We start from the raw sequence: 10,289 nt of genomic DNA on the forward strand, positions 1-10,289 counted from the left end.
GCCTCTTGGAATGCCAGCTCGCTTTTTGGGAATAATAATCCCATTCAGGGAAGGAGATTCCTGTTTACACAGTGGATTTAAAGGGCTTGGACTTTGTCCATGTGGGGGGGAAAAAAAGACAAAAATCAGGGTAGAAAAATGAGGAATAGGGAGTCCAAAAAAGAGGGAATTCAACGATATTGAAAAGTGGGAATGGCTTCACAGCTGTAAAACCTGTTCTTTCAAATTCCTGAGAGGACCAAGAACCCAAGGATTTTACATTGAATTTTTTTGTTATTTTAAATTCCTGAGAGGACCAAAACCCCAAGGATTTTACATTTAATTTTTTTGTTATTTTAAATTCCTGAGAGGACCAAGAACCCAAGGATTTTACATTTATTTTTTTGCTATTTTGAATTCCTGAGAGGACCAAGAACCCAAGGATTTTACATTTAATTTTTTTTTTTGGTTATTTTGAATTCCTGAGAGGACCAAGAACCCAAGGATTTTACATTGAATTTTTTTTTCTATTTTGAATTCCTGAGAGGACCAAAACCCCAAGGATTTTACACTGATTTTTTTTTTTGGTTATTTTAAATTCCTGAGAGAACCAAAACCCCAAGGATTTTACATTGATTTTTTTGCTATTTTGAATTCCTGAGAGGACCAAGAACTCAAGGATTTTACATTTAATTTTTTTTTTTCTATTTTAAATTCCTGAGAGGACCAAGAACCCAAGGATTTTACATTTTGTTTTTTGGTTATTTTAAATTCTTGACAGGACCAAGAACCCAAGGATTTTACATTGGATTTTTTTGGTTATTTTAAATTCCTGAGAGGACCAAGAACCCAAGGATTTTACATTGAATTTTTTGGTTATTTTAAATTCCTGAGAGGACCAAAACCCCAAGGATTTTACATTTAATTTTTTTTGTTATTTTAAATTCCTGAGAGGACCAAGAACTCAAGGATTTTACATTTAATCTTTTTTTTTGCTATTTTGAATTTCTGAGAGGACCAAGAACTCAAGGATTTTACATTTTGTTTTTTGGTTATTTTAAATTCCTGAGAGAACCAAGAACCCAAGGATTTTACATTGGATTTTTTTGGTTATTTTAAATTCCTGAGAGGACCAAGAACCCAAGGATTTTACATTTAATTTTTTTTTTGCTATTTTGAATTCCTGAGAGGCCCAAGACCCCAGGAATACTCCGAGCTGAGCTCCTGAAGGAGTTTTTCCCAGGCAAGTTCCTCAAACCACGGGCAAGGCTCGGTGCAGAAGGGATTTTGTGGAGCAGCTGGAGCTCCTTTTTTCTGGGAACAGCTTGAGCTGGAAGGTCAGGGAAGATCATTGTGCTCCCGAGGAGAGGAGCTGGGCCACGCCTGGAGGAGCACAGGGAGGGCACAGCTTGCCCTGCCATGAGTCACTGCTGGCCAGCCAAGGGCACCTCGTCCTGCAGCTCCAAAACCAGGAATTCTTGATAGGACAACAGGGAATAAAAATGATCCAAAAATGATTTTTTTCGAGATATTGAGAGGTTTTTTTACAGTGAGGGGGGGAAGGCCTGGCACAGATTCCCAGAGAAGCTGTGGCTGCCTCATCCCTGAAGTGTCCAAGGCCAGGTTGGACGGGGCTTGGAGCAGCCTGGAAGGTGCTGGGGGTGGAGCTGGGTGGGCTTTAAGGTCCAGCCCAAACCATTCCCATTCCATAGGAAATGGAAATTTGTGCTTTCCTAAGGGAAATTCCTCCTCCTGCCTGGTCCAGAGCAGAGCTTGGCCATGAATTCCCACTACTCCACCCCAGCCCTGCCAGTAAAGGGAGGTTCTGGCCATCATTCCCAGGGGGTTTTTGCCATCATTCCCAGGGGATTTTTACCATCATTCCCAGGAGATTTTGGCCATAATTCCCAGGAGGTTTTGCCATCATTCCCAGGAGATTTTGTCCATAATTCCCAGGAAGTTTTGCCATCATTCCCAGGGGATTTTTTACCATCATTCCCAGGGGATTTTTACCATCATTCCCAGGGGATTTTTACCATCATTCCCAGGGGATTTTGGCCATAATTCCCAGGAAGTTTTGCCATCATTCCCAGGAGATTTTGGCCATAATTCCCAGGAGGTTTTGCCATCATTCCCAGGAGATTTTGGCCATAATTCCCAGGAAGTTTTGCCATCATTCCCAGGGGATTTTTACCATCATTCCCAGGGGATTTTTACCATCATTCCCAGGGGATTTTTGCCATAATTCCCAGGAGGTTTTGCCATCATTCCCAGAGAGGTTTTGCCATCATTCCTAGGAGGATTTTACCCTAACTCCCAGGAAGTTTTTGCCATAATTGCCAGGGTTTTTTAAACCATATTACCCAGGAGGTTTTTGCTGTAATTCCCAGGAGGTTTTGGCCATCATTCCCAGGAGATTTTGGCCACCATTCCCAGAGGGATTTTGCCATCATTCCCAGGAGGTTTTTACCATCATTCCCAGGAGATTTTGGCCATCATTCCCAGAGGGATTTTGCCATCATTCCCTGGAGGATTTTACCGTAATTCTCAGGAGGTTTTTGCCATCATTCCCAGGAGGTTTTTACCCTAGCTCCCAGGAAGTTTTTGCCACAATTTCCAGGGTTATTTAATCCGTATTTCCCAGGAGGCTTTTGTTGTAATTCCCAGGAAGTTTTTACCATCACTCCCAGGAGGTTTTTACCATCATTCCCAGGAGGATTTTACCCTAACTCCCAGGAAGTTTTTGCCATAATTCCCAGGGTTTTTTAAACCACATTACCCAGGAGGTTTTTGCTGTAATTCCCAGGAGGTTTTGGCCATCATTCCCAGGGGGGTTTTGCCATCATTCCCAGGGGATTTTTTACCATCATTCCCAGGAGATTTTTGCTGTAATTCCCAGGAGGTTTTGCCATCATTCCCAGGAGGTTTTCACCATCATTCCCAGGAAGTTTTTACCCTCACTCCCCGGAGGTTTTTGCCATAATTCCCAGGATTCTCCTGCAGATGGCTGGCTGAGTTTGCCCTGTTTTGGGCAGAGCCATTCCCCATGGCATGGGAACATGTCAGGAACAAGGAACAAAACCACTGCATTTTCCATTGTACAGATCCATCCTCAGGGCAAAAAGTTCCCATTTTCAGCCCCCAAAGCCAGCTCCAAACATTTCTAGAAATCCAGGGAGGAATTCTATGCAACTCCTCTTCCCACATGTTTTCCCCTGTGATCGAAGGACTCTCACTAGAAATCAGTGATGCTTTTTGTGTGATGTCTATTCCTGATAAACCCTTGCCAGGAAACACCATCCTCACCCAACCCTTTTCCCTCAATTTTGAGAGGGAATTTGTGGGATTTGCTGCTTTACCCAATCCTCCTGAGCAGCTCCAATTATTGTCTTTTTTTGGCACAGCTATTTATCATCATTTCCTGAACCTGAGAATTGCCAGGCAGTTGCACAAAGCAGGGGCTGAAGTTGGCAGCAAAAAGAGGGAAATAAACCAGGAATAATCCAGATAATCCTCCAGAGTGATTGGAACAGCTTTGGAGAGAGCTGGCATTGCTCACCACTCCCAAAAATTGGTTTCTCAATGCTTTAAAATCATTTATTCAGGCAGGGTTTGTCTGATCAGGTGGGGATCAAAAGCCACTGGTGGGTGAAGGAGAGTCTGGCTCAGAGTGCTCCTGAGGGCACAGCAAATGTGGGGTGTGAGGATTTATCCTGGCAAATAATGATTTTACTTTGTTCTCGGTAAGTGCTGCATGAAAACTCTGCAGCTGGGCCCTGGAGATGGCCCCGAATCAAACCCCAAACCAGATCCCAAATCAAATACCAAATCAAACCCTAAACCAAACCCCAAATCAAGCCCCAAACCTGACGAAAACCAGATCAAAACCAGATCCCAAACCAAGCCCCAAACCAAGCCCCAAATCAGATCCCAAACCAGACCAAAACCAGACCAAAACCAAGCCCCAAACCAAACCCCAAACCAGGCCAAAACCAGATCCCAAACCAAGCCCCAAACCAAGCCCCAAACCAAGCCCCAAATCAAACCCCAAACCAGATCCCAAACCAGATCCCAAACCAGATCCCAAACCAAGCCCCAAACCAAGCCCCAAATCAAACCCCAAACCAGATCCCAAACCAAGCCCCAAACCAAGCCCCAAACCAGACCCCAAACCAGATCAAAACCAGACCAAAGCCAGATCCCAAACCAGACCCCAAACCAGACCCCAATCAAAACTTTGCTCCAAGCCTTAATTTATTAAAAAACAATAAATTCAGAATTATCTTTATCTCCCGTTGTAAGAGCACCAAATATCCCAAATAATACCAATTGAAAATTCCCCTCATTTCAGTCTGATTTTTGATGGAGGGTTGGCTTGGGAGGATCAGGATTGATAAGGAGCAGAAAAACGATTGGGAAAAGAGGGTTGCGTTCCCAAAAGAGTTCTTAAATTTTCTAATTATGTTTTTATTACTAATTAATATGTCCAATACTAATTATTTATTACTAATTAATAAGACCAATCACTTGTTTTTCATATCCTGGGAAGGACAGCTCAGGAGTTGACACCACTAGAGGCCACTCTTGCATTTTAGGAAAACAATCCCGAAGGAAATTCTGCTGTTTATTCCATCATTTATTAATTTTTTAAAGGAAGTCTTCAGTGGGTGCTGGCCCTGGAGCTGAAAACGTGGATTTCATTTGTTTTTTCTTCCCAAGGGAATTGAGCTTCCCTCTTCCACTTTGCCTGGAGGAATCAAAGCCAAAGCTGGAATTTGGGGAATTCTGGAGTCAACCAAAATTGCCACAAAAGCTGAAAAAAGAGGAATATTTTATATTTCACAGATTTAAGGATTTTCCCACTGATGCTGTTCCCTCTCTCCCATCTCTGCTGGGTTTCCACATCTCTCTCATTTTCCAGGTTTGCTTTCGAGGGTGAAGCCACCCCAAACGGCCCAGTTGGGCATCCCAGGAGCATTCCCATCCCTGGATCCCAGTCCCACCACGCGGCCACCCAGGTGGGCTCAGCCTCCTGCTGCTCCTGCAGGATAAAAACCACGTCAATCCCAGAAGAGTTCCCCTTTTTCCATGCAGGGATTGGGATCCAGTTGCTCTCCCAGCACCTTTGAGGGTGATGCTGACTCTCCCAAGGTGCTCCTCTTCCCATCAATTCTCCTTCTCAAATTCCAGATGATTCCTGATTTGATCCTGTGGTGAGTGGCAGGTGAATCCCTCCCAGGACAATGTGTTGTGATCCCCATTCCCATCCTGGAAAAAGCAGCAGCTGGAAATGCCTCCTCCCCCCTCAAGGTCTCAAAAATCAATTTAATAATCAAACACCACCTGGATATTTGGACTGGGAAGCAAAGCAATAAAGAAATCTGATCCCTGAGGAAGAAGCATGTTGGATATTCAGCTGGATTTTTGTGGATGTGCCACTAGAGGGGAATAAAGATCTGCAATATTTCCCAGATTTGCACTGAAAAACCTTCTGGAATGTGGGGCCTGGAGATGCCAGCCCCGCGTGGATGCTGCTCCTTATCTGCAGCAGGAAAACAATCAATGCTTTAATTGCAATTATCCCAGGTGGAGGAGAGCAAATCCAAGGATTCCCAGCCCTGTTAACCCTGACACCTGGAGCAGGTGATAAACGAAGGAAATCTGCCCTGCTGAGGCCTTTGCTGATAACGTTATCTCAGGATGGGGTGCTTGGGATAAACATGGGAAAACCACGTGTCAGACACAGAGGGATTCCTTCCAAACCATCCATCATTTCCGTGGAGAGCTTCCCAAAGGAAGGAATCCTCTCTGTGCAGTCTGTCTGGCAATGGCAAAGGTTGATAACGTGATTAAGAAGTAATTAATTAGGGAGGCATCACTCATTTGCAATAATCTGGAGGCGTTGAAGCTGATGATCATTAATTAGGATGCTCTGGAGGAAACATTCAGAAAGAAAAGTAGGAGGGGGTTTGGAATTCTCTCCAGAACACGAGCTCCCAGATGAAAAGGAAAAGGTCAGAAAATTAGTGGCTTAATTAATTTAGAGGAAAACTAAATTATCTGGAATGATAATGTTGGGAAGTTTTAATACTTCTGGAGGGGTTGGAATATGAGTAATCCCAGCAGAAGTTGGGATTTGGCAGGGATTTTGGGGGGGGTGGGAAGATTTTGGATATGGAGAGGGGAGGACACATCCCATGGAATGGACTTGGAGCTCCAGGGATCTCAGGCACTGAGGAGGAAAACTCAGGAGAAATGTTCTCCAAATCCTGCACTCCTGGTGTCCCTCCTCCAGCTGCTTCCCAACCCTTCATCCCAACTTTCCCTCCTCTCTTTAACCTGCTCCAAGGGATGTCAAGAGAGGGGGAATGTCCTTGCTGGATTGGCACAAACAGGAACTCCCTGCGCTTGTCTGGATATAAAAAAAATCATGGAAAAACCCAAAGGGATGCTCCTGAAGATCCTGCTGATTTCTCCAGCTTTTTTTTCCCCAGGATCATGGGAAATCCTCGTTGCTGGAGGCACAAGTGGAAGTTCATTGGAAGATTTGAAGGGAAGAACAAGAATGATCCCCTGGATGTGGTGCAAGAGGACCTTGGAGCTGAATTCCTCTCTCCTCGGTGTCATCCCTTGGTATCCTGAGCTTCCCAAAGGCTCCAGGGTGGAAGTTTGGACCCACGGCCCAAATCCCTCATGGCTCCCAGCCCAAAATCCAGGAGATTCCCAGACTGGGTGAGGTTGGGATCGTCTCAGCCCAGCATCAGGTGCCACCTCTAAATTAAACCATCACACCCCAAAGGCCTCCATTTATTCACAGAGAGGGTCCAGCTCTCCTCCAAATCCAGAGGGATTTGTCCCTCCAAAGCATTTAACCTAAATTTCCAGAGCTGGAAAAAAATCCAAGGGTATACCAACAGACCTCCAAACCCTGACAAACTCCAGCCCTGCGTCCACGATCAGCTTTCCTGATCCTAAATCCTTTTCCCAACACTTGTACCACAACTGCCTGAAGGCCACCAGCAAAAGGACCCTTTGGAAGTGACATTTGCTCCTTCCAACGCTGGAAAAGATCCCTGATCTCCTGCTAGAAAGGGGTGAACCCCTTTGGGATCATCCTGGCAGGTGAGGACACGACACCGGGCACATTTTCTGGGACACCGAGTCACCACGGAGTTACGCTTTCCCACAGGGCTGAAAAATACCTGGAAACCCAAATCCCAACCCTCAACCAGCCAAGAGTTAATGCTTATCTTCCACCAGAGGAACGGGAAAAGTTGGAGCACCTCAGCTCTGCTCAGGGTGAAGCCAAACTCCCAAACTTTCTCTTAAATTAGGCGCGGCGGGGGCGGCAGAGCCTCCCTGGGGACCGGGGAGCTGCGCGGCGAGCGATGGCAGCTCCACCAACTCGCGCTCATTAGCGGTGTCGCTCACTCGTGTCACCTCCACAATTATTTTGGGACCTGTCACCGGGAACATTCTCCCACCAGCAAACGCTTCCCGCTCGCTCCTAATGGGGAGGCTGAGGCTGCAGGCAGGAGCTCCCTCCTCCCTCATGCTCCCTGCCTTCTCCTGAAGCTCGGGGAAGCTCTGGAGGGAGGGGATGTGGGGCTGGGCAGCTCCCCGGGTTCAGGGAGGGGAGATGGGGTGGATGGGCAGCACTGGGGGAACCCAGGGAATCCCTCTGGCTGCCCTGGAGGGCTCGAGACCCTGCTCAGGGGGCTCAGAGACCTTGGCACAGAGCCCAAGACCCCTGAGCCTTGGATTTATCCCTTGGAAAAAACAATTCCCAACCTTTATATGAAGGATTACAAGCCATGACAGTTTAAATAGAATGATAGTGAATTTAATCGTGGGGTGAAAAATAGATTTTTGAGGTTTTTAGAATGGGGGTTCAGGGGGCAAGATGGAGGAATCTGGGCCTGCCCAGCCTTTCTCCTTCTTCTTCTTCTTGGCCTCCACCTTCTGCTGTGATGTTGGGACTTTGAGACTGGTTTAGAGTGGAAGCTCACTGTCTAACACAGGTGATGGGGATTGGGAAGTAATTGTAAATATTGCACATGTAGTTTTTGGTATAAAAACATAACACCACCCCAGGGGTGGCCAGAGTGCCTCTGACTGTCCTGCTGAGCAGACCTCAGCTGGACAGGAGAAAGAATTTTATAGCCAAGAAACAATGAACAACCTTGAGACCGAGAACTGAAGAGCTCTGACTCCTTCTTCAAGTGCCAGGCTGGGAAAAGAGACTTTCCAACATTTCTCAGGGTCACTGTGAGCAGCTAAAGCCCCGAGACAGCACCAGGATCTGGGAAGTGAATCCAGGTCTGTGATGCCAAAATTCCAACCCAGAAAGCCCCAGACTGGAGGAGGGTTCACGCCAGGCTCCTGTGGGTGGAAGGGGAGGACAGAGAGGAGGTGAGGGAAGTCTCCCCTGTTCTAGGGTTGTCATCCTGGTCCTCAAGGCCTGGGTGCACGTTGTGGAGCTTCCAGAGTTTTGGATTGTTGTGGGAAATTGCAAAGCCCTGTGTCACACTAGGACAGGTCTGAAAAGACCCCGCAGCTCCCTAATGCAGACCCAAAAGAGGCACAAGCTGAGGAGGAAAGGACTTCACCTGGATGAGCATCAAAGTGCTCCAAGGCTGAGGATGAGAATCCTTGGAGCCAAACCAGTGGCCCTATCTTGCCCCCAGACATCCCCAGACACCCCAGCCTGAGACAACAGGTGAAAAGCGAATCCACGGAGAATTTTTCCTTCCTCCAGTTTCCCTTTTCTCCCCCTCCCGCCTTTTCCAGCGCAACACATGGTGGGGGTCATGTAACAACAAGAATTCCCAATGTCAGGCAAATAATTTTTCCATCTGTGGGGTGTTTTTTTCCTGCCCAGTTTATGTTTTTTCACGGAAGTGGCATCTGCGAGGTGCTGGCTGTAAATGATCCCTGCAGGAGCTCTGCTTCATGCCCAGCATCCCATTTTTGGCTGCTCCAGCTGTTGTTCTGGAGAGGGCAGGAATGGGTTCAGCTGACAGCTGCAGGCACTCCGAGAAAAGGAAAGTTGTTTTTTCCTGGTCTCCAGTTGTCTCTCCCTTCCCAGACAACCACAGAGAGGTTTTCCAACAGGCAAAGGTTAAAAATGATGAGGAATAAGCACAAGTGTCCTCTTGGTTGGAATCCTGAGCCTTTTCCTAGCCTGATTTACCTGGCTGGGAAGCGTTCAGGACACTGGGAAGGTCTGAGCTGCTCTGGGTTGGGATAATTCCCATCAGGAGTGGGATAAGGGAGAGCTGAGGGAAGAAAATCCTCCAGGTTCAGAGTTCGAAATGTTTCTGTGGAAACCAGCTCTGAGCAGCAATAATTAAGGAATTGGTGCTGTTTCCTTGGAAATGGAAACATTTCCATCACTGGAGGGCCCTTGTGGGAGCTGGGAAGGGGATGAGAGGATTGGAGCCCCTCTGGCCAGAGCCAGGCTGGGAAAACTGGGATTATCCAGCCTGGAGAAGGGAAGGCTCCAGGGAGAGCTCAGAGCCCCTTTCCCAGGGCCTGAAGGGGCTCCAGGAGAGCTGGAGAGGGACTGGGGACAAGGGATGGAGGGACAGGACACAGGCAATGGCTCCCACTGCCAGAGGGCAGGGATGGATGGGATATTGGGAAGGAATTCCTCCCTGGGAGGGTGGGCAGGCCCTGGCACAGATTCCCAGAGCAGCTGTGGCTGCCCCTGGATCCCTGGCAGTGCCCAAGGCCAGGCTGGACGGGGCTGGGAGCAGCCTGGGATGGTGGAAAGTGTCCCTGCCATGGCAGGGGTGGCACTGGATGATCTTGACATTCCCATGGCCATGCCAGGGGTCACCCACAGCCCCTCCATTCCCCAGTCCCCATCCTGGGAAATTCCCTCCAGGTGTGAAGGACCTGGCAGACCCTCCAGCCATTGACAAGTCTGAGAAATCCAAGGATTCAGACTGTGCCAGGGGAGGCTCAGGTTGCACACCAGGAGGAATTTCTCCATGGAAAGGCTGGTCAGGCCTTGGAATTATCTGGGGAAGTTTGGAGTGCCCATCCCTGGAGGTGTCCAAGGAATTCCTGGATGCGGCACTCAGTGCTCTGGGCTGGGGACAAGGTGGGGATCAGGCATAGCTTGGACTCAATTACCTTGGAGGCTTCTCCAACCTCAAGGATTCTGGGATTCTGGGATTCTGAACCTCTGGACAAGTGGGGTCATCAGCTGCCCTCCCACCCAGAGAAGGAGAGGCTCTGGCAGAGCCCCAGCCACACTTTGTGCTCCTAAAGGCACCTTCATGGAGACAATTCCCGAGGTTTGC

The sequence above is a fragment of the Haemorhous mexicanus genome, chromosome 17, assembly GCF_027477595.1.
Source record: "Haemorhous mexicanus isolate bHaeMex1 chromosome 17, bHaeMex1.pri, whole genome shotgun sequence".
Classification (NCBI taxonomy): domain Eukaryota; kingdom Metazoa; phylum Chordata; class Aves; order Passeriformes; family Fringillidae; genus Haemorhous; species Haemorhous mexicanus.